A 24407-nucleotide genomic window follows, 5' to 3' on the forward strand; every position below is an offset into this window, starting at 1 on the left:
CCTGAGTAGATACAGCCAGGCTTTCATCACGTTAAGCATAATGGCATTGTGGTTCATTCTGAACACATGACTTATAAACTTAGTTAAAGATGCTGTCATAGCAATGTGACCCAGGCCACAGAAGCCAAGATTGGAAACAGAAATGCCTTGGGAAGGATGCCCTAAGGAAGTGGGGACCCTCTTCCTTCTTTGCAAGAAAAACAAAGGACCAGCCACCTCATTAGGAATTCAGTAACAAAGATCTGCTCATCTCTTTCTAATTATGTGTCTAATTGTCTAATATTTTGAGGCCTTGTCTCGCCAATCAACTCTCTCCAAAAACTCTGCCTCTATCTCGACCCTGTGACCCACGCTTCCCCCATTCCTTAAATCTCTGCACATCTGCCTGTCAAACAGCTGTCTGGGTATTCACATCTTTGCTTATATCCTAGAGAGGCTAATCTTTGGGATTTTTATAACCCTTTAGGTGAGAGAGGGTAAGCCGACTGATGAAATCCCTTCCGCGTTAATGGGCGATAAAGTAAAATCCGATCCCCAGGGGCCATGATACAGAAACCCTCTGGTCCTACTTTTATGTGGGTCATATATCTTAATAGGTTTTCAAGCAATTTAGAAGACAAGACAAAGCAGCTGGTAAGGGCCAATTTACAAGGCCTCAGTTCCCCAGCAACACGCGGGCTGCCCTGTAACAGAAGCACAACTGGTGTAAACAAGCCTTTTCCAAGTATGGAGACACACACACACCTCTGAGCAATTCTGCTTTACCCAAACACTCACTTGCTTTATTTCATAGAAGCATCATTTTCTGATTTCTTCTATGGCCTGCTTCATCTGTTCAGTATTTATTTTCCTTCTTAGCTATTTCAAAATGGCCACACTGAGCCCTGTAAATGCTAGCTGCTTTCTTTGTGCCTCTTGTTAAGGGGAGGAATAAAACTGTAGATACTCTGAATGAACCAGCAACCCATGGACCTCTTTCTTTACAGTGTTAGTGGTTCCGTGGCAACATTTTCCCCAATTCAGAGGTAAGAAAGTGACAACTGATCCTATGTGTGATAATAATTTAGCTCAGCAATTTCACGTTATGCAAATCGGAGGCAAGCTGTGCTTTGAGCTGTGCCAGGGGGTGCAGTACGGCTGCATGAATCAAGACAGGGCAATCTGCAGGGGAAGAAAATGAGTCTTGCTCTTCAAGGTGCCTTCTGCTCTGGAATACATTCAAGAAAATTAATCAGCCCCTAACATCACCATGTTACTCTCTCTCATTACAAATCAGAGTAAACAATTACTGCATTAAGCACTCTCTGAGAGGTTTCGAAAGGCCACTGGTGCTTACTGCTGATTTTCATAAATGATCTTCAAGGAGCTCCCCTGGGGATGGGAGATCTGGGGAGGTCTAGGGAGAGGTTACTGCGGAATGCATCTCATTACCATGGTGATGAGATGCAACATGCAGCCTAGCTATAAAACCAGTTGACATGCTTTTGGGCTGTGAGTTTCTGGTTTTCTGGGAGACAGTCAAATCTTAATTGATGGAAGGCTCTCTGGACACTCTGTGCTTCTCTTCTGAGCACTAATCACAAGAGGATGAATGCTGGAAGCAGAATCTGAGTTCCAACACTTAGGAACTAGGTGACTTTTGACAAGTTAGTTGAGACAGGACAGTACCATCTATACTTCATAGAGTTGTTGTGGGGATCTAAAGTATTCTCAGTAGCTCCCACCCTAGAGTTAACACTCAATGAATGGTCACTATTTTATTCATTTATTTATTTTGCTAAGGTCTACCTCCCCCATTGGCTGGACATATTTGGTGAAAATAGGAACAGCACTTCCACCTAATGCGTTGCAATATTTATGGGAGCTTATAAAGTGCCAAGTACATAGTAGGAATTCAGCTAGTATTTTGTCAGTGAATAAGCAAATACATGGAGAATGACCATTTCCTTTGAAAAAGGGAGTCCTTTTGTCTGCTTTACTTATAGAGACTTAGGCGGAAAACTGAGACTAGGATGGTTCAACTCTAGAAATTCCAGTATTCCCCTTGATTCTACCAAGGAAAGAATTAGAGACCAGAGACAAAATATAAGAATGTCAAGGTGTTAAGGCATTCTTGAGATGAGTACGTCTGGAGAAAGCAAATGCAAAAACTGATAGAGAGGAGGGAATTCTTGGAGAAGTCACAGTTCTGACCCATGTGTCCTTGTCCTTTTCTTCAGGACATGATTGATAATGCCTGTCCATCTCTCTCCTGGGGCTTTGAGTTGCAATGATGAGACAACTGTAGAACTTGGAGCCTTTTGTAGAAAGAAGTTATAAAATCAATGATTTTGCTTATTACTTCTGTGGTTGCAGGGCACAGCTTGCACTGAGACTACCGTATCCAGCACAGAGAGGTGAAAGAACGTGATTTTAATATGCAGTGGGCCATGAGAACACACTCCACTGTGTTGGTGAACATCTATGTCTCACCTACACAGAGTCCCACTAGTTTTTAGTTAAAGGCTAACTTACAGTATTCTGTGGATGTGAATGAAGGTGTAGGGTGGAATGTCCCCAAGTTGGTACATTAATGTGCCATCATATGTGTTGATGTCCCAAACTGACTATTGTACCCCATGATCGAACAGCACATTTTGGCTTTGGAGAAGAGGAGCTCCCTTAAATCAAAGCGGCTTCCAAACTGGAGTGTGTAACTAATGCTGCCTAGCACAGCTTATGGGCAAAAAATGCCCTTCCACTTCCCAATGTAAGGGAGATCAATGACATGTTCGTCAGACATTGCTTTCAGAACAAAGGAGGAGTTATCAGTAAGTTTATTTTCCCTGACCAAACTTTGTAATAACCTCTGTATTTATTCAATTACATGGTTTGTGAGTCAATGATATTTACTAAGGGACTATTATGTGTACCATACTGGGTCTCATAGGAAAAAGAAGCCCACTGTCAGTCAATAAAATCCAAATACCTTAGCTTGTCATTCAATGTCATTAATTATCTGACCTCTACTTACCGTTTTGGCTTCAGCTCCACACACTGCCACCCACAGAACCCAATTCTCCAGTCATTGGAAGTACACTTGCAACCTGACTGTTCCACAACTGTTTCAGAACTGCGAGGTCTTGGAAATGCCTTTCCTCCCTCCTTGCTTGACTAGTGAACAAAGTCTCATAATTAAACATTGTGTTCAAGCATCACTTCTTCAAAAGGTTTTCCTTACTTTTCTCACTCTCTCCTTTGTAACTTGTGTGTGCATGCATGTGCGCGCGCGTGTGTGTGTATGTGAACATACTTCTATAAAGTGCATGGTCGTAGGCAGAATAATATCCCCCCCCCCAAAGCTGTCCACTTTCTCATCCCCAGAATCTGTAAATATGTCATCTCACGTGGCAAAAGGGTCTTTGCATACGCAATTAAATTACAAATCTTGAGATGGGGAAACTATCCTGTGTAATCGTGAGGGTCTTTAAAAGTGGAAGAAGGAGGCAGGAGTGTATGCGTTAGAGAAGGTGTGTCATTGGAAGCAGAGGTTGAAGAGATGACATTGCTGGCTTTGAGGACTGTGGGGGGAGGAAGGGGCAAAAAGACAAGGAATGTGGGTAGCATCTAGAAATTGGAAAAGGCCAGGAAACAAATTTTCCCCTAGAGCTTCCAGAAGGAATGCAACGCTGTCGAAACCTCGAATTTAACCTACTGAGACCCATTTCAGATTCTGACCTCCAGAATGGTCAGATAATAAATTTGTGTTGTTTTAAGCCACTAGGTGTGTGGTAATTTGTTACATATCAATAGGAAACGAATACACCCCCATAACATTTTATTGATTTTATTTGTTTCCATGTCTTCCTCCTTCCACAGTACTGTATGTTTCTTGAAGTAGTTAAAAATAGCTATCCTATATCAAAGGTGTCCATGTCAGACCCTGTGCTAAGTACATACATTACTTCATCTGATATGCAAAACAACCCTACAACATCGGGTTACAGTGCAGGAGGCATTGGGGTTCAGTACCTGTCATGCAGACCCCAGACTCTGGGTTCTCATCTTCTTCACATAATAGCTGTATGACCTTGGGCAAATAATCTTTTCTCTGCCTCACTTTCCCCATTTGTAAAATGGGGATACAAATGATGCCTACTTTTCAGGGCAGTGGTGAGGATTAGTTGATTAACTCATATAAAGAGCTCAAAACGATGTCTGGCATATAACAAGCATTACGCAAGTGCTTAACTACAGAAATTATTATTCCCATTTTAAAGGTGACAAAACTGAAGCCCAAAGGACTTAATGCACTTGACCTGCAGAGCAGGGATGGGAAGAAAACAAAGCCCGTTCACTCAACTTCAATGCCTGAGAGAAATGCGTGTTTCTTTACTGAACACACCAGTGAATTCATCAAGCTCTCTACCTAACGGGAAAAGCAGCACCTACAACAACACGGAAGAAAGAGTGAAGCATTGAGTGTATTTCCGAAGCTTGTACGGAGGTGTGAAAAGGGAGCTACGTTTTGATGGAAGTGAGAGACAATCAATGGCATAATTTAATAGGTATGTAGGTAGTGGCAATATCGCATCAGAAAAATGTGTATGACAGTACAGGAAGGTTTGGGTTTTATGCTAAGAGGATGATTGGCTTGGGGAGATTAGTACTTATTGAAATAATTGCTTACCCTGGAAATATGCTGAAGAGTCAAAAATCAGAACCACAGATAACAGCATTTTCACAGACTTCACAGAAAGGCATGCATTTCTTTGTGAAATATCTCGCTATAACCGGTTCTTAAACCCGAGTGCTGGGCCCCACCTCCATGAGTTTCAGATTCAAAAAAGCTGGAGTCGGGCTACAAAATTTGCATTTCTAGAAATTAGCAGGTGATGCTAACGCTGCTAAGTGTGTTTAGGAGACCACACTTAGAGACCCACTGATCTATAGCAATTATTTCCCCACTGCCTTGGTCCAAGATTACTTCCAAAAGACTCTCAAAGGGAATTTAATTGTCTCAATCTAATGTTTCAGGGAATTGAAAGGGAAGTCCTGTCTGAGTATTTGTAACAGCATGAAGCCCATTAAAAGTACAAGACTCTGAGAAAGCAAATCAGCTTTATTCTAGAAAGCTTTTAAAGGACTTGCAACATGAAGGAAATGATTCTAAGGCAATGGCTATGTCAAATACTAACGTTCTCAATATATGGGACCAATTCATTCCGTGTAGATTTCTCCAGACTTATTCAATCTCTTAGGCCCTACTCCCAACTCCACCCCCAACAATTTGTCCACACTTGAGGGTGAGATTTTAAGGATACAAGACAAAAATCTTTAAGAGGTTTTTGCTTGGATTTCTGTATTAGTACGTTGGCAAGGAAACATTCTCAAGTGGCACAGCACTGCAGCCTAAACATAGAAGGCTAATCAACCTAAGAAGACTCATTCCTAACACAGATGCAAACTCACTCTTCTCTCTCTATCCATCATATTTGTTGTGGTTCTCTCTTAGGGATATCACCATCAAATACATGTAATATATCAGGAGGAAGAGGAAGAAAAGAGATCCGAATACTTTTGCAATCTTTCTTTTATTTTCTTTTTAAATTTCTCATCTAGCTAAGAAGTAACTTTGGGCTCATATCTGAAAGTGAATAAATCAAGAGTTTAATTAAGATGATGAAATATTTAAACATTGCTAGTTAAAAAGAGAAAGTAAGAAGGCTGTCTCCGACTGAAATTGAGGGCAGCAATTGGGCAAGATGAGCAGAAAAGAATGAGTATATGTTATACAAAAGGGATCTCAGTCGTCCTTAAAATTAGCCAGTCATCAAAATGTGAAAAAAAATACCATGTTGGGGGATGTGGGTCATGAAGAGATATACATACAACCACAGGAACATAAATGCCCTTCAAACCCTCTTAATTATGAATAACCATACTGGCAGTGCTCAATGTTTGATAAGAAATTATTATTTTTTTAAAAATTAATAACAAAAACATCAGTGCTAATAGGAAAACTGATAAATATTTGATTTATTGGAAAAACTACTCCCTACAATTGCTTCCACCCAGAAAATTCTCAACAGGAAGACGTGAATGCAGTTGTAATTCCGTGAAAACATTGAAAACAACATAAACAAGAACAAACTCATATGGTCAGTTTAGTTGTCAGCCTCTTAGCTCAAAGATGAATTGTTGCCCACCTGTAGAGATGAGCTAAGGGGCAAAGGCACAATTTCTCTCTCACTTTGCATGGGTGAAGATTTATTTCTCACTCAGTAAAATTAAAATTATGAAGCTAAAAGGAAAAAGCAGACTGAGTACCATGAAGATGTTCTTGTCAATTAAGATATATGTATTCCAGATCTTCCAATTTGTTGATTGATCTCTGTATTCTCCATAACATCTTGTACATAAGGGCCCTGCCATTACTAGCTTTGTGACTTTGGACTAGTTAGCTCTATCTTAGTAGTTAAAAATCCTTAGCATATGCCAGGCACGCTTCTAAGTGCTTTAAAATATTAAATTACTTCACCTTTTTAATAACCCAATGAAGCAAGCATTATTATTATTCTCAATCTATAGATGGGAAAACTGAAGCACAAAAATATTAACAAATTTTCTCAAGGTCACAAAGCTGGCAAGCAGGAAATCCAGAATTCTTTACCATGAAGCTATAGACACTTTCTGTGTCTCACTGCAGAAAATAGGAGAATTTATCGTGTGGAGCAGTAACAATTTGATAATTTTATAAAGCCTTTGGACTATAGTGTAGTTGATAGTCATTGATGAAAATGCATTAGGTAAAAGTAGTGGTATAAAATAAGCACTTAATAAATGCTTTTTGAAGGAGAAGTTTGACTTTGCAATAGTGAATGAAATCAATACAAACATAAAAAAGTAATTAAATATCATTTAGTAGACAATCACTCTTAGCGAAGAGGAGTTCCATTTCTTGACAGTCATCTTAGTAATTACCTATAATAAGTTTCCTATATGGATGGTATTGAGGAGTATGTATGTGTAATTGTCAATAGAAAAGGTTTTAACATATGTTTCCCTCTCGATTTGGAATCCAGACTGTTGAGAGCCAAGGTTGAAAGCAATATCCGAGATTGTCAAATGGACTTTGGAACGAGCTCTGATCGGGATGGAAGGTTGCAGGTTGAAGCAAAAGCAATTAGTTACCCATCATGTGGTTATTGATCTTCCTGTCCTTTTTGTTATCAGGACCTCAAAGGCGAGATAAAAGCTGTGACTTCAATACATCACAATTTGGAGTAAATATTAATAACCTTTAGAACATAGGGGCTGTATTTTTCGATGAGATACAGACAGTAACTAGCTCTGACCCCTGCAAAGGGGAAGTAATTGTCAAATTCAGATGACACCTTTCAAAGTTGGGTAATTTAAAAAAGAAATTAGAAGAATGAAATGCCACTTGGAATAATTGAGGTGAATTAAAAATAACAATAAATCTTCACCTCTGTCACTCAATTTTAAAAGGTCTTTTCACCTCCATTTTCTATTGAGGTTTGAAAATAGAGAGATCTTTTAATCAAAGAGCTCATATCAGATTTCCAGATTTTATGCCTCGCACGTTTGTAGATGAGTATTTGGACACATTCAGATGCTTACCGGAATTCTTAATGAGGAAAGTAAAAAGCTATAAAAATTAAAAAGACCGTCAGTCTGGTTTTGCATTCTCTTGTGAAACCTCCCTTCTTAAGTTGAATATGTGCTTGAAGAGCTGTATGAATTAGGAGAATCTATGAATTTTGTTCAGAAAATCATTCTATGACCATAATTATCAGGGGTAGGTCAACTATAGCCCACGTCTGTTTTTTGTAACTAAGACTTTATTGGAACACAACCACACTCATTCACTTATGTATTGCCTATGGCTGAAGACACTATGGTCATAAGGCCTGAAATATTTACTGTCTTGTCCTTTGCAGAAAAAGTTTGCCAACTCCTGATACGTATTACAGGAATTGTAAAAATAAGCAAATATAAATAAACATAATTTATAAGTTGGGGAGATATTTTATAGCCATCAGCATAGCTTGTAAAAGTTGTATACCTTTTAAACAGAACTGTCATTGGTCTCATGGAAAGAAATAATTTTTTTAAAAAAGGAACTACTCAATAAATAAAAAATTTCTTTGCCTTTTCAGTAATGGCATCATCATCCACTCAAATGCTTAAGACAAAAACTGAGGATTCATCCTTAATTTCTCTCTTCTTACCCTCAATATTCACTTTATCAGCAAATCTCGTCATGGCAACCTTTATTACCTTCAACACGTGTCCTTAATCCATTCCCTTCTCTCTAACTCCACTGCTCCAATCCCAGTGCGAACCTTCATCATTTCTCAGCTGGACTTCAGCAACCGCATCTTCACTAATATATTTTTTGCCCCTGTTCCAAACCATTATTCATTCATGGCCAATGGGATCTTTTTAAAATTCAAGTCTGACTATGTGTATCTTCTGCTTAAAAGCCTCCCCTGCCTTTCCATTTCATTTAGAGTAAAATCCAAACTCTGTGCAAGGACCTGCCTTGTCTGGCTCCCTTCTGCCTCTGCATCACTGCCCACTTGCTTACTGGGCTTCAGCCATACGTACCCTCTTTGTGTTCCTCAAGCAGGTCAAGTTGGCGTTGCCTCAAGGCTTTTGCATTTGTTCCCTCTGCCTAAAATAATCTGCTCCTAGATCACTACACAGGCTACTTCTCATCACTCAGGTCTCATTCCAAACATAATCTCAGCAAAAAAATTGTCCTGAATCCTCCATCCAGTGTGCCCTGCTTCACTCTCACAATCCCTTGCAAGCACATCACCTGGTTAATTTCCTGGAGGATTTGTTATTAGCAGAAATCACCTAATTTAGTTACATCTCATTTCTCTTGTTTTTCTTATTACATTTAAGGTCTATGACAACAGAGAGTATGGCTGTTTAGTTTACTGCTATATCCACATTCCCAGTGTAGCGTTTCGTACATAGTAGATGCTCAGTTTATATCTGTTGAATAGATGCTATTGGGTGGGGGAGATTATGGTTTAATGGAATAGAAAGATATATGACATATTTAGTCACCTAAAATCTAAGAATTATATATTAATGTAAAGATCAATGAGAAACATGGTTAATTAGGTCCATAGGAGACCAGAGAATGAGAAATATGTGGGTTGGCATGGGCAAGAAAGATCTTTTGGAAGAGGAATTAGACTCCCGTTGAGGGGAAGAAATGGGCGAACACGGAGACAAGGATCCGTACTTGTGAAAACAAGATAAAAAGGGAAGAACTTCTGGAGACTAAACAGATATGAAATTTGCAGAAATAACAGAACTTTATTGACCATAAAATCAAAATTAATGAGGTGGCTGAAAGCACATCACACAAGGAAGAAAGACTATTTCAAATCAAATTACTTAAGTACTGCAAATTCCATGCTGGAATCAAAGGAAGAGATGAGGAAATTTTCTATTGTGATGTCATAATGTCGGCACTTGCAGGTGGTTCATTAGTGCTCCTGTACATGGAAAGATGTGGCGATGGGATTGCTTCCTCGGCTGCCCTTTCTCCTCCCTCCCTTCTGACATTCTTCTTTTTGCATTCATCCCCTGGTTGCGTGAGCAGTTTTCAAAGGGCTCTTACCTTTGCAAGGAACAGATTGGATGATATCTGGCCCCTTTCTCTTTAATTTAGGAGTTCACCTTCTGAAATAGAGTGGCTAAATACTCCAGGCTACAATAAATATTTTGTTCTCAGAACTTCTAACGCAATTCCAATGTGTAACCCATCAGGTAATCACTTCTCTCTCTTCTGATGCTCTAGCCTTATTTTTCTGCCTTGTCCATGTACCAACATTCCCTGAATCTGTACAGTCCCTCTATCCTTGTGCCTGAAAACTCTTTCTATTGTTTTCTCTGTCCTCCCTACTCCCATTTCTATCTCCATCTATACTTACCATCATTTTAGAAGCTCAAATGCTACTGTCTCCTTGAAATCTTTTAAATTTTTATAGCCTATTTCCCCTAATAATAACTTATAGATGCAGCATGCTTGCTGTGGATCAGAAACTGTGTGGAAGTGTAACATATGTAAATATCTCACTGCTTTGGATCCTTGTACTTAAGCATCATTATCCCCATTTTACAGATGAGAAAATTGAAGCTGAGAGAGGTTAAATAACTTCCCCAAGGTCAAACAGTTGTAAGTGTTAGAGTCTTGACTTTAATTCAGGCCTGTTTGATTCCAAAGCCTGTGCTCATAATGACTGAACTCTAAGGCCAAGTCAACACTGATCACTACCTTCCTTAAACTCAGGTCCAGTTATTCAGTCCGCACACACCTCTATTGCATGACAATGATCTCCTTTCTGACTGCCCAGTCCTCTGCCTGATCAGTCTATGCCAGTGCTGAGTTCATCATTAAATTTTGAATATACTTGTGCTGGTACTTTTTTTATTATGTATCTTACTCATCTTTATAACTTTTCTGATGCTTAGAAAAGGACTCGACTCAGACACCTGCCTATTATTAGTCTAATGAAACATGATGAAATGATTAAATAAATAATATGCATTTTAATTTCTAACAATTTAATATTTAATTCTCCAAGGTTGAATATAAGGTTCTCAAGAGATGTTCTTTCCTTGATTCACTGATTCTTTATTCATCAAATATTCTTCACTTAGGAAGCTCTTACTATTTGCTCAGAAGCATGTAAGATACTGGGCAATAGAGAATAAAATAGATCTGCTGCTTGGCAGACAGAGTTTACAACTTGTGTTTAAGGTCTTTGTTCCTCTCTGTTACTCGATGCTAGGCATCAACATACAGTGATTGATGGATAGTCACAAATTCGTGGGCCCTTACTGTAAGTCTGGCACAGTGGAAGGAATGCACAACACAGGAACATGGGAATAATTTCAAATACAATTGAAAAACCATTTTTTTTCAACTTGTCAAACTAACGGAAGAAGTTCGCTAGAGCAGGGAATAATAAATTGAACTATACGTATCTTACACATTTTATTTTTAGTTTGAAACATAGGAAATGCAATACCAATCGTTTTATGGAAGGCCAAGGTCTTTTCTTTCTGTATGGATCATCTGATCAGTGCTCGTTTCATCTGTCTTACAGAAACCATACTCAAAATGGATTATCTGTAATTTCCATTTCAATTTCTATAACAAGGAATGAGAACTTAAAGATATTTACGGTTTTTTCCTAAATCTTTTACAGTTGTCTTGTCACATATAATTTAATAACATTTTTTTTAGCAACTTTCTTTTATTGGGTCTTTCCAAAACATTCAAATTGTTTCCATAGAGACACAATTCTTTATTTTCACACAGACATTTCATCAGTTTATATTATACTTAATTAAATTACGTAATTATAGCAACAAGGAAATGACTTCAACAGGTTTGGGACCAAATGGCGTAACAGATTCTTGGTAAACATTCAACTCAACTGGTGGGAATAAGAGTGCACGAGTCACTAGAGATTTTCTTCCTAGGTACCCAAATTCAGTGTGTTATGAGTAGAGGTGTGACCAAATATCTGGGTTTTCTCAGGACTGATGGTTTCTTGGGATTCAGGACTTTCAGCGCTAAAACCAGGACAGTTTTGGGCAACCATGCTGGTTGCTCACCCTAGCTATGGGTGTCAGGGGCTACGGTTTGTAGAAGAGAAGTAGGGTGTTGGTAAATCCAGCAAATTAATTAGGTAGAGTTTGATTAAGAAAGTTTGTGCACAGACTCAAGCAGAACCTCAGGATCCCTTACCCAGCCATGTTCTTGTCTTATCCCCAAATGTCTACTTGGCAAGAGGTAGTTTATGCCCATCAGTGGAATGACTGGTTATCCCTGGGCCTTGAAAGTTGGGCCAAACTGACCCCTAGCCCCACAAAGTAAAGAAGATTGTAAGTCACTTAATTCTAAAGTTGAATGAGTTTATGTTCTGCCCCATGACACACATCTCTATATGATGATTGCCAATGGAGCCAACTATTTCTTCCTGAGGATGCCCCACCCTCGTCCATATGGGTGTGGTCTGGCCTCTGGCACCAATGAGAAAAATCACACAATCTGATATCTATGCACTTCCCAAAGTAGTTTTAGATGCTGTTGGTGGGGATTTCAATGGTTCAGGCCAGGTTGAGCTTTGGCAGACACAATCTAGTTTCCAAGACATGTTTCTTCATCAAAAGATCAAAGTGTTGTGAGGTCAAGTTTTGCCTATTCTCACCTCGTCACATGTGAGTTTCTGGTTGCCTGAGCACAAGAGGCACATTGTGGCGGCTCTACACCTGATATCTGTGTGGTTCTCCTTTTCAGCAGTGAGGCTGTGAAGGGAATCTTTAGAAGAATAGGAATAATCCCAGTCAAAGAGAAGTTCGCATAGTTTCCTCCCACTCTTGAAAGTGTACTAAATATTCAGTGTTTACCCCCATGATCAAACACCCTTCATATATTTTCTGATGAATGTAGAGACATAACCATTCTAGCCCAAACCAAAACCTAGAGAAAAGGGTAATATGCAGAATCTCTAAGCACATCCTCCTTTGAGTTATTCCAAAGAGGGAAACTTTCATTTATCATTCACCTGATGAAAGCTGTTGACAAGTATAGGAAGTTCCTACCAAGGGGCTGTCTTGCAATTTCAGGAAATCAGATAAGAGAAAGCCCTGCCCAGGATTGCTATCATTTTAATAATCATAATTCAAGCCTTAGTTAGAACTTGTTAAAAATGGCATTTGTAAGATAATCCAAATAAATCAATGTTGTATCTCTCTTTCTCCCTGGAGCTTCCCCAATTGGAGAGAATTATATCAGACTCCATGTTCCTAAAGCCTGCTTCCCAGGCTCTAAGCCTGTCAGATATAAGGGAGCACTATCTTCTGGTGTGTCTTATGATACAAGTCCTTTTTTAATGGTTCTTTGTATTGCAAATTTGGTGTCACACAATGTCTTCTCGTGTCTAATATATTTGTTATTATTCTCAGTGCTCATATTGTCAATAAAACTCATGGACCTGTCCCGATGAGGAATGACAATGTGAATAACATTGCCATATTCCTGGAAGGCTGAAGGGCCCTGTCACAAGATCTGGTTGGTTGGTCATCTTTGCAGACATGAGCTGTGGGAAGAAAGCCGTAGGCAATGCAATTTTACACGGAACATATGGGCAGAAATTTACAAGATCCTTGGGGAGGGACTTCTGTTACCCAGATGGTTGCCAAAATTCCTGATCCCTGCACTCTGGAAATGAGACTGGGGGAGTTAATCAGATTAGTATGAATGATGATGTGGGAACTTCAGTGTGTGCCACCTCCCTGGTTCATAGACCTCTAATGAATGCCTTCATTATGGTCCACCTCTTTCAGAAGCTCTTAAAGTTATAGAGATGTCAACCTAGCACCACTTGGTACTTTACTCATTTGTGAGTGATCATGCGCATGCACAGATCTTAATGAGCAGTGCCCAATAGAATAATGATTAAAATACTCTCTTCTTTCAAGTGCCTTGAACAACAATTTTTTAAAGATTATGGCCATAGTTGCTATCAATAGTCACAGACAAGTATAACTTTTTGTGTATAAATAAAAGTCTCCCAAATGAGAACCAATTTCACAATTTGCTAAAAATTGTGAAAGAAGCTGGTGAAAGAAAAAATAATCTCAGTAATTAAAATTTATTAGAAATTTTCCAGTAATCACCTTGTCTCTATTGCTTACCATTATGACTCCAGGATTTATCACAATATTTGCTACATAGTAGCAACTAATACGTTTTTTTTTTTTTTGATGAAGGAAAAATTAAATTTCCCTGGCCCTTACTTTAGCCCTTTGCACTAACAAAATCAAGAACTGGAAATTACTGTGTTTCTCTGGTTACAGTTCACATAACGTGTGAAAGCCATATCCAACTGAGAACTAGAAATCTTGGGTTACACTCCCTGTTCTCTTCCTACTACTTGGCTGTATTATCTCAAGCAACTAACTACAGCAGAAAGATCTTGGTTTGGCATTAGACAGACCCAATAAACCATTTTAAGTCCTTTCTGCCATTCGCCATTCTGAAGCTTCATGTCTGCATCTGTAAGGTGGTAGTGCAAAATTCCTGTGTCAAAGATTTGATGTCAGAATTAAATAACATGAGGGGTGTTTCATTGAATTAGCACAGTTCTTGGCACAGAGTACTATGAGATAGCTTGCACAGAACACTCATTATATGCCAGACACTCTTCTAAGTCCATTACATGCATTAACGTACTAAACCCTCATAACATCCCTATGAACTTGATAATCTTATTATCCCCATTTTATGGATGGGAGAAATGAGGACCAGAAAGGTTAAGTAACTTTCTCAGGTTACACAGCTAATAAATGACAATGAGGGGATTTGAACCCAATCAGACTATCTTCATCATCTGTACTTTTCTCCACTTCTCTACTTACCAATAATAGATGCACACTAAAAGTTAGAGTTTTTCCTAAGATGTTTTAAAAAATACTTGCATTCTCTTGTTATCTGGAATATGGACAAAAAGTCAAGAAAGAAAGGTATCCTCCAATCAGGCTTGGTATTGATATTCAGGTTTGATATTCTTCAGCAAAAAATTCTTTCCGAGCTCTCTGCCACGCCGATCTTCAACTCTGGAGAATCAGGCAGAGAATGGAGGCACAGCAATTTTGACTCTTACCTGCCATGGCTGATCCAGTGCCCTGACAGACTGGATACGGTCCCACAGTGATTTTCAGTACTGGTCTTACTCTCTTGCCCTGAGATTCTTAGGACCATATTGGAAGCTGAGTCCTACCACACTGCTAAATTCAAGACTGCCCGAGACTGGGGATGGGTGCCAATGGCATAGCTGCTTTAGCAATAGAGACACCTGTCTCCTAGCAAACTAAATGAGATCACCAACTCATTTACATAAACCAGCAGATGGGGAAGAGTTGCATTTGTTATCATATTTGGCTGGATTTCAACCAATTACATGGACTTAAAATGTTTGGTCTCTCACTGCCAAACTTCTGAGCTAGATACTCTGCTAATGCTTTTTTTTTTTTTTAAATAAATCTGCTTTTTAAGATTCAAAATATTAATGGCATCTGCTTTGCATTTTTTTCCCTAACCGGCTAATACATGAGTTGAGACACTCACACTTCCCCATTCCTTTCTCATAAAACTTTCTAATAGTCAGTAATTCCACCAGTGACTTCTAAACATTGAAATTGTGACTCTCCATGCACCATTTATTTTTTTAAACAGACCATAGCTTAACATATCATATATTATAGTTTAATATTAAAATGTTGTTCACCAGTTTAAACAAAGCATAGTTCCTGGAACATAATAGGTATTTAGTAAAAGATTTGCTGAATGACTGAGTGAACGAATTAAAGAATGAATACTTGAACCACCAGCATCTGAGTATCAGCTTTCACAGCTTTCATGGAAGGCAGTGGGAATTTCACCAACCTCAGCAGGGTCCGGGTAGGGAATAGCAATCAATCATCCGCTTGAAATCAATATGTACAAAGTGTCCACTCCTGCAAGCACCTCCAGTTTGGGCAGAGGTAGTGTATTTTTCATCTTTCCAACACAGGTTGTTAAGCAGGGCCATCTGCATGGCAGAATCTCAATAAATGCTTTTAAATGAGCACAAAAGAAGTGTCAAATTTGACCCTCCCTTCCAAGGAATGCATAAGCCATATTTTAGTGGCAGAAAGTCTGTCTCCGACATCCTTCGGATTGCTGCCTACTACTCCTACAGGTCAAAATGAATATCAATATAATATTTAGTGAAGTTTCTTAATATTTTAATAGTCCAAACTGTTTCTAGCTCAATTTCCTTTCAAAATGAAAAGGTACTCAGCACATGGGTCTCCCTATGACTTTATTCTAAGATAGGGATTCAGAGAGAAGAACCACTACTTCCGATCATGAGTTACCATGTAGGACATAAAACAATTCATCTTTTGTCATTAAGTTGTGACACTTGCCTGCATGTGGCCTGAGTTCCAATGAGCTTGGCTTTGTCTAATTCCCTGGGTCATTAGCTACGTAATCATAATTATTTTCAGCTGTGCAGACTGCTGTTATTTTTCTCATCCATTTTTCTCCTCCCCTTCTTCATCACATTTCCACATTGATGGAAACCATGAGAATGCCATCTGGTACAACCTGTGCATGGGGACACTCAAATGAAAGGCAGCCACTGAAGGATGCCCGTATTTCATTAGATGCATTTGTATGCTTCCTTCAGTCTCACGCCTTTTCCTGTCCCTCCAGATTCCCCTTTAGGGAGTTCAAGGGCTCCCCAAAGCTGACTAAATACAGACCTCCTGCCCCCAAAGGCAGTGACATCTGAAGAGCTGTCTCTATTGAGGGTGATACAGTGACACTGAGTTATGAATAACTATATTCGCAGAGAATTAACATTTCCTGCATGTCTACCAACTGACTTAGGCAATTATACAGGCAGCTGCCAAATGAGTATTAACATAACTGGAAAAGCTTCACTGTGTGTGAGTCAGACTATCCAGGCTGTGTGCAGCACCCTCAATATACTGCAGAGGCTTTTATTTCCAAGAACAATTCTTCCACGTGCAGACAATGCCCCATCTTGGAGCATTGGCCTGGAATCCTCCTCAGTAGAAATTACACTGTAGTTTATGGAAAGCAAATGAATCAGAAAGATCCTGCTTCCACTTTTCTTTAAGTTCATGCATTACATTTAGGCAAACTCCCTGATCTCCATGAATATCAGTGAAACTGGTACATTAACTCCTTTTGGGATTCTCAGCTGCTTTATTCAGTGTCACAGGGAGGAAATGGCATTGAAATGGAAGCCAGGAGACATGGGTCCTACTTTAGACTTCATGTTGTGCAACTGAGTATTTGACCTCTGTGCCTTTGAGCTCCTCTCTCTGGGCCTCAGTTTCATCATCTATAAAATGTTCCTCAAAGTGTGGCCCATGGACACCTGCCCCAGAATCACCTAGGATGTTTATTAAATATATAGATTCTTGAGTAGTTTCTGCTTCCAGAAATCTGGAATAGAAATACTTTTCCCTATCCCCTCCACAAAATACAACTAAAAACTATGGATATGATATATAAAACAAGCATAAGAAAATTCTAAAAGGTGGAGAGAAGAAGGCAGCTTGCCTAGGGAGTTCACGAGCCAAGGAATGACATGGCGGTGAGTTTCTTCGGTTTTCTTTTTGCTTCACATACCCTGGATCTGGAGCTGAAGAAGCTGGAAACCTGGAAATAGCAATGAATGTAGACCAAAAAAGCCTGAACAAAAGATTATTTGCTTTAGCCAAAGTTCCGGGAAAGGGATAGCCTAGAAAGATAGAAAATTTCTATTCAGGAACCACTCTTCTCCAGCCAGACATTACAAAAGGAACTGTGGCCTCATCCCTAACAGCAAAGGCCAAAAAGGGAGCCTAGACTTCTACCCTCACAAGGCTGTAATGAGGTGTCTTGACATTCCTACTGGGTAATGTCAAAAAACGCCAATTGGGGAGCTAAAACTTTTATCTCCACAGGCAAGTCCTAAGGCTCCTGTCTCCACAGTGTCAGTGGAGACCAACCACACAAGAAACCAGATCTCTCATCCTAACTCTGCAGTAATGGGGAGCTCTACTCCTCTGGTATCAACAGAAACTGTGGGGAACTTGGACTTCTACCTCCATTTGACAGTATCGGGACAATGTCTCCCTCTTGCTAGACTTGCCAGAGTGTCATCAGAGAAAGTCAGCAAAAGCAGAAGGTTTAACTAAGATCTAGAGTCTTATAACATTCTATGAAAATGTCCAGGTTTCCATAAAAAAAAATCACTCATCAGACCAAGTACTAGGAAGATCTCAAACTAAATGAAAAAACAAAAACCAACAGATGCCACTACCAAGATAAGAAGAGATGTTAGAATTATCAGACAAAGATTTTAAAGCTGCCATGATAAAAATGCTTTAGCAAGCAATCGCAAACCCACATGAAATAAATGAAAAATAGAAAATCTCAGCAAAGAAAGAAAAGTTATAAAGAAGAACCAAATGGAAACTTTAGAATTGATGAATACAATAACTGAAGTAAAATTCTCAGTAGATGGGCTCCATAGCAGAAAGGAGGAAATAGAGTAGAGATCAGTAACTGAAAGATGGAGCAAGAGAAATCACCCAGTTTGAACAGAGAGAAAATAGACTGAACAAAAATGAACAGAGCCTCAGGGAGCTATTGGACGATAACTAACCATTGAACATTCATGTCATCAAAGTACCAGAAGGAGATGAGAAAGAAGCCAAAGTTGAAAAGTACTCATAGAAATAATGGCTGCAAACTTGCCGAATTTGGCAACAGATATACACCTAGAGACTCAAGAAGTTGATTAGATGCTGAACTATGTTAAGATATAATACAATCAAACTTCTGAAAACTGAAGACAAAGAAAAAAATTTTGAAAACAGCCAGAGAAAAATGGCACATTTACCTACAGAGGAAGACAACTAGAATGATATTTTCTCATCAGAGATCATGGACACCAGAAGGAAATGACAAAATAGTTTTCTAGTTCTTAACAGAATTGTCAATCTAGAATCCTATAACAAGTGGAAATATCCTGGGAAGAAAGGGAAAATAGAGACATTCTCAGATAATGGAAATCTAAGAGAATTTGTACTATCAGACCTACCCTAAAAGAAAGGCTAAAGAAAGTTCTCAAAACACAAAGGAAACGATGCGAGAATGAAACATACATCAGGAAGGAAGAAAAAATATGGTCAGCAAAAATATGGATGAATAACATGTGACTTTTGTTTTCCTCTTGAGTTTTCTGAAGTATATTTGATCGCTGAAAGGAAAATTATGACACTACCTGACATGGTTCTAAATGTATGTAGAGGAAATATTTAAGACAATTATATCATAAATGGGGGAAGATAAATGGACATAAAGGGAGCCAGAAGGAGTGGAGCTCGTATCAGGGAAGCAAGAGCTTTTCCCATACCCTCTAGCAGATTTCTCATTGTGTCTCACTGAAAAGAACTCTCCACCATGGCCACCTAGAGGCAAAGGAATCAGGGAAGTAAGTGCTTTTAGCTGGGCACATGGATTTTGTTAGAAAGGAAAAAGGGAAGAATAAGTATTTGGTGGACCCCAAGCAGTGTCTGATACTAATTTTGAGAGTCAATGAAAGAATTATATAAGATACTTTTTTTAAAATGCTTAACACAGTTCCTAGCCCATATTATTAACTGCTTTAATAAATGTCTCTTCCTCTGCAATGGAAACATACAAGGATAGCATAATATCAGGTTCCACATATCTAGAATTGTCATGTTGTAGTTGACCTAGTTTTTTATTGCCAAGAATAATTTCAGATCTGTTCACGGGCTTTGATGTACTTTCTATTTTCTTGGCTGGGGACTGTGAAGTATAAGCTGAGAATTCAACAGTAAACAAGGGTGGTGATACAGGGCCCTGGGGTCAGTAAGTTTATAAAATATGTTGAAGGGAAATGCCCACTATCAATATATACAGTGGACCTAGGAAAAGACACTGGTGATGCAGCAACGGATAACCCCTGATTCTTCAATTAGAAGGGAAATATAGAGCCTTTCCCCAACAGAGGAAAGTATACCCATTCACGTCCCTCCCTCAAGTACACACGTGGTTTCCTGCGGCCACACTCTTCAACCAAACCATAATTAAATATCTTATTTGAAGGAATGAAGTGAAACCACACCTGTTCTAAGCCTGATCCTGGAGCACGGAACCCAGGGTACTCTGCATTTCTGTGTCTGTTCCCTATCCTTTCCACTTCCCTTCCTGAAGGAATTCCTTTTTATATAAGCTGAAACCAAGCCCACATTCCAGTTGTTCTGAATTATTTCAGGAGCACACCCCTGACACAAAGATGCCAGAGAACTTGATAAATTATAAGCTTTGTGAACTCTAGTTAAAAAAGAACAAAAAGGAAGAGAAAAGAAAAAGCAATAAACAAAAACTCAGCAATGACAACAGCAAGAGCAAGAAAAGTACTAGATGCTTTACAGACCAGAATCCTCCCGAATTATTAGAGCCTCTACACTCCATGGATATAGGTTTGGAATATGCAAAGCATTATTTATTTTTATGTTTTTGGCAAGGGTATCAAGTTAAATTTAAAGAATCCTATTAGATCAGACACTGTCGGATGTCCACCCAGTATACATTCCCCAGTTCTTTTTCTTTTGACACAACTACAATGTTGTAAGTTATCTACCCGTCTCCCATACAGCCACAAACTCAGGTCTGAGACTCACCAGTTCTTGGATCAGAAACAGGCATATGGATCAACTCAGGCCAATGAGGCTTCAGAAGGCTTCTGTGAAAATCTACTTGCTGCTAAGAAAGATAATCTCCCTTTTTCTTCTTGACGTTGCCATTTTGGGGATGGAACCCTTGAACTGCTTCAGCCATCGTGCAACCAGTCAGAAGATCTAACCAACACAAGGAGATGGAAAAAACCTGTCTTTGATGTCATTTTTGAGTCATTCACCGCACCAAGCCTGAAGCCTGTTCTACCCTTAACTTCCAATTATATGAAATCATAATTTTTCCTATCTTTATTCCACTTTCAGTTGTCATTGGAATCAGAAGGACCCAAATTGATACATCTCAAAAAACCAAAACGGTAAAAATTAAGTATTCAGGAAAAATCATTTTGGTGAGCTGGAAATCAAGCTGAAAATCAAAACACAAAGTGTGTTAATTTCCACCTTGGTTTTAAAAATTATTTCCAAATTGTATTAGCTTCCTTCTCATATTGAGAGACACTGTAGAGTAAATATTGTTTACTCTTTATTTACTTATGATATTTTTTGCCCAGATCTTGCAGGACGTTAGAGTATCTTTTATAAATGTAGATATAGATGGTCCTGGTGACACTTGAGCCCCAGGGACTATGTACATAATGTAGCTGTACTGATAACAGGGTGAACCTTGGAAGATTTTCTTGTCTTTTTAAATTATTCCCTCATATCTTTGATTTTTTTCCTTGTGTTTTTGCTGAGGAAGATTAGCCCTGTGCTAACTAACATCTGTGCCAATCTTCCTCTACTTTATATGTCGGTTGCCACCAGAGTGTGGCTGACAAGTGGTGTAGATCTGTACCCAGGATCCAAACCCAGGAACCTGGGCTGCCTGAGTGGAGTACGCCAAACTTAACTGCTACGCCATGGGGCTGGCCCCATATCTTTGATTTTTATCTTTATATGTTTCCTATTGCTCAAAGGCTAAAATTCAAAGATTTTGGTTGAGTGAGTATTGTGTTAGTTGCATCTAGTTAATGAATACATTCTTAATGGTAAAGGAGTAAAGCAATTGTGAAGGCAAAAGTACATGTATATGTTTATTAAGGGAGCTGTTAATTAAAGGTGCGCCTTCAACTGGCCACAGACCCATACACAAAGATAGACACAGAGAGACAGAGAGAGAGAAAATAAAATGTAAACCTGTTTGGTATACATACATCCAGCAAATCAAAGAGAAGAGTGAATTATTTAGCATGGCACCAGCTGAAATTAAGGTAAATTTTGACTAGAAATGAAGAAAATGCTTCCTGACAGTGAAAATAATTGGATTGTAAAGTCACATCCCGAGAGAGAGAAGGCACTTTATCTTGGATCATTTGCGAAGGTGCAAACACACAGTGGAAATATTCAGGCAAGTCCCCATTAGGGAAATAATTTCTCTCATGGCTAATTGTTTTAATGTGGCGCAGTGATTCTGTTCTTTCTCCCTTTTTGAAATAAACTGGTGAAATGGCAAAAGGAAAATAGTCCTATTAAAGATATGAAGAAATAAGTGTGTGCTATATAATTATAGTGAATATGCACATATTTAAAAATTTAAGATCATTAACAATGATCCATGGAATAAGAAAATTTTAGGGGCTAGAACGAATCACAAAGTCATTCAGCCTCTCATTAGACAGATAATAACTATCATTTACTCAGCATTTACCGTTCATTCTTTTTTAATCTGTCCCACCCATTCCTGTAAAGCAGGCCTTATTATCTTCTTCCAAAGAGGAGGAAATTGGGCTCAGAGAGCTGAAATATCCACCTGAGATCACACAGCTGTTGAGTCTATGAGTCAGGACATTAATCCAGTTGGTCTGGCTCACAGTTGGAAAGAAGCTCAAAGTTTCTTTCCTTTACACCATGTTTCTCAGGAGGCAAAGATCCTGAGGCCCAGAGGGTGAAGCATCTGGGCCCAAGCTTCGAAGCTGGTTAATGACAGGGCCGTCACTATCCTCAGGTCTCCACCCTCCTCCTGAGTCCAGTACTCTTTATCAGCACATTACCTAAATGGACCACCTCAGTTAACAATCAGGTTCTAACATCAGGGTAATTAGGGGCAGGGCCACCGGCTTCTCTGGCTGGTGATGATTAAACTGCTTTCAAAAAATGTGCCTCCCTGTGAGTAGCTTCTCTACATGTCTTATTGTCCCCCTTTCCCCTAGAATCTTTTTATGATAGTTAAAGCCTTAAAAATGTAAAACCTTAAAAATCGTTGGAAAGCTCTACCCTTCCTAGCTACACATTTGGAGAAAGAGGACGTGTTATTTCTCCAGATAGAGCATGATCCATTTGCTCTATACGTTGATTTCCTTAATCTGCCTTCCTACATTCCTCCCCACCAACCCTAAACCTAGCTCCCCCCGAAATCCCCTTTCTTACCTTCAACTTCCTGGTATTTCTACCATTGGCATGCACCCTGCTTTCTCCCGCGTTGAATTTTCCTGCCTCTGCCCAGAGTTTTGTTGGCAAGTCTTTTATGTCAAAATTAATGTGACTTCTCTTTGGAGAAGCCAGACTTCCTTCCTGTGATCCGTGAAAGGTCAGTCCTTATGCTAGCTTGGTGGGGAGGCTAGCAGTGTTCTTGCTTACGAATGTGAAAGAGCCACTGGCTAAATTCTGAGTTCAAGTGACCTGGTTTACAACTTTGACTTCCAGCCACCCACAATCATAAGCCAAGTGGTCCATGACGGGCACTAAGCAGGGCATTTAAGAAACTAATAATCCAAGAATAAAGCCATTCACAATATCTACGCAAAGCAAAAGGGACTGATTTCCTTGAGTTTCTTCCTTTCCAACTTCTGCCTTTTCCTTTCTCTTTCCTGTTGCTCTTTCCCTTCTCTTTAAAGACTACATTCAAGACAGGGTTGTCTCTTTCAACTGCAAATTAAACACTGGCTCTCTAAACACAAGTTCACTCTTGGCAAGCCTTGCAAAAAGACATTTAAAAGCCGGATTCAAAGTGGCGGAGGGATTCAGGTTCTGGAGACATCACAAAATGATTCCTTATTGGAAGCCGCGGGTAAAACCTGTGGCTACAGAAGCCGGACCAGCCCCTTCCGGATGGTCCAGTGGAAAATTCTCTGTGAGTTTTGACATTTACATTAAAAATAACATGTATTTACAAAGACGGTTGCCTCTCTGAACCCTGTAATATTCTCTCAGTTTTAATTGGCACCCAACTTGAGGCTCTGTAAGTGAAAACAGAGAAGGCGAACTGGAAGGAAACTTTGTCTGAGAAAGATTTAGGAACGTCGAAACCACAACAACCTTTTGACACATTTTCACTCATGAGCACTGGAACAGGTGACCTCTGGGGCTGAACTGCAAAACTTCAGGATGAGGAAACACACACACGAACAAATACATAGCAAAGCTCATCGAAGTACCCAGAGTAAGAATACTACACTGCAGGCTTGGTTCTAAGAGGGCTGTTTTGAAAAGGAATGTTCTTCTCTGTCCTGAACTGGAATTCACTGCACAAGAACAATGCTCTCTTCAAAGATTCTGGCACATACACAGATAGCAGGAGCCATCCAAAAATCCTTGATAAACATAAACAGGCTTTTTCACAGTGGCTGGAAGCAAAGTGATTTGCAGCATGAATTAAATTTTTTGACCTCAGAACAAAAACGCTTCCTTGCCTCATGGTAAACTTGTGAAACTAGAGACCATTATAATCTCTGTGGTCTGGTTTTACTGAGGTGGACGATATATAGTGGTTTGACAGTGGCCCATGTTCAATATTGATTTTTGTCCCTTTTAAGTTACTATTAATAGCAGAACACGACAAATCAAAACCGATATAACGTTGCAACCTGCAGAAAGTAATTCTTTGGAAGAGAGAAGCTGAACCTAAACTTTTTTGAAAAAAAGAGAGTCCTAATGTAAACATAAAACATACATGCTTTATTGAAGAAAAGCAGAGCACCATGCAAAAAGGCAATTCTCTTGATACAGCCACCAGAGTCATTACTGTTGAAGATGTGTGCATTTTTCAAAGCCACATTTCTGAGTGGAATTCAATATTAACAGTGTATCCAGTGGTG

The 24407-nt window shown here is 39.2% G+C and overlaps 1 long non-coding RNA gene across 1 annotated transcript in view; it reads right to left on the minus strand.

Annotated features, from left to right (window-relative positions):
- Positions 1-23501, minus strand: part of LOC111768303 (uncharacterized) — a 29039-nt gene extending 5538 nt beyond the window's left edge. The window contains exons 1-2 of the long non-coding RNA XR_002800525.2: positions 22741-23501; positions 20320-20496 (exon numbers count right to left, since the gene is read on the minus strand). This is a non-coding gene — a long non-coding RNA (uncharacterized lncRNA). The remainder of the gene's footprint in view (positions 1-20319; positions 20497-22740) is intronic.
- Positions 23502-24407: the final 906 nt, after the last annotated feature.

This window comes from Equus caballus, chromosome 16 (genome assembly GCF_041296265.1).
Source record: "Equus caballus isolate H_3958 breed thoroughbred chromosome 16, TB-T2T, whole genome shotgun sequence".
Taxonomy (NCBI): Eukaryota; Metazoa; Chordata; class Mammalia; order Perissodactyla; family Equidae; genus Equus; species Equus caballus.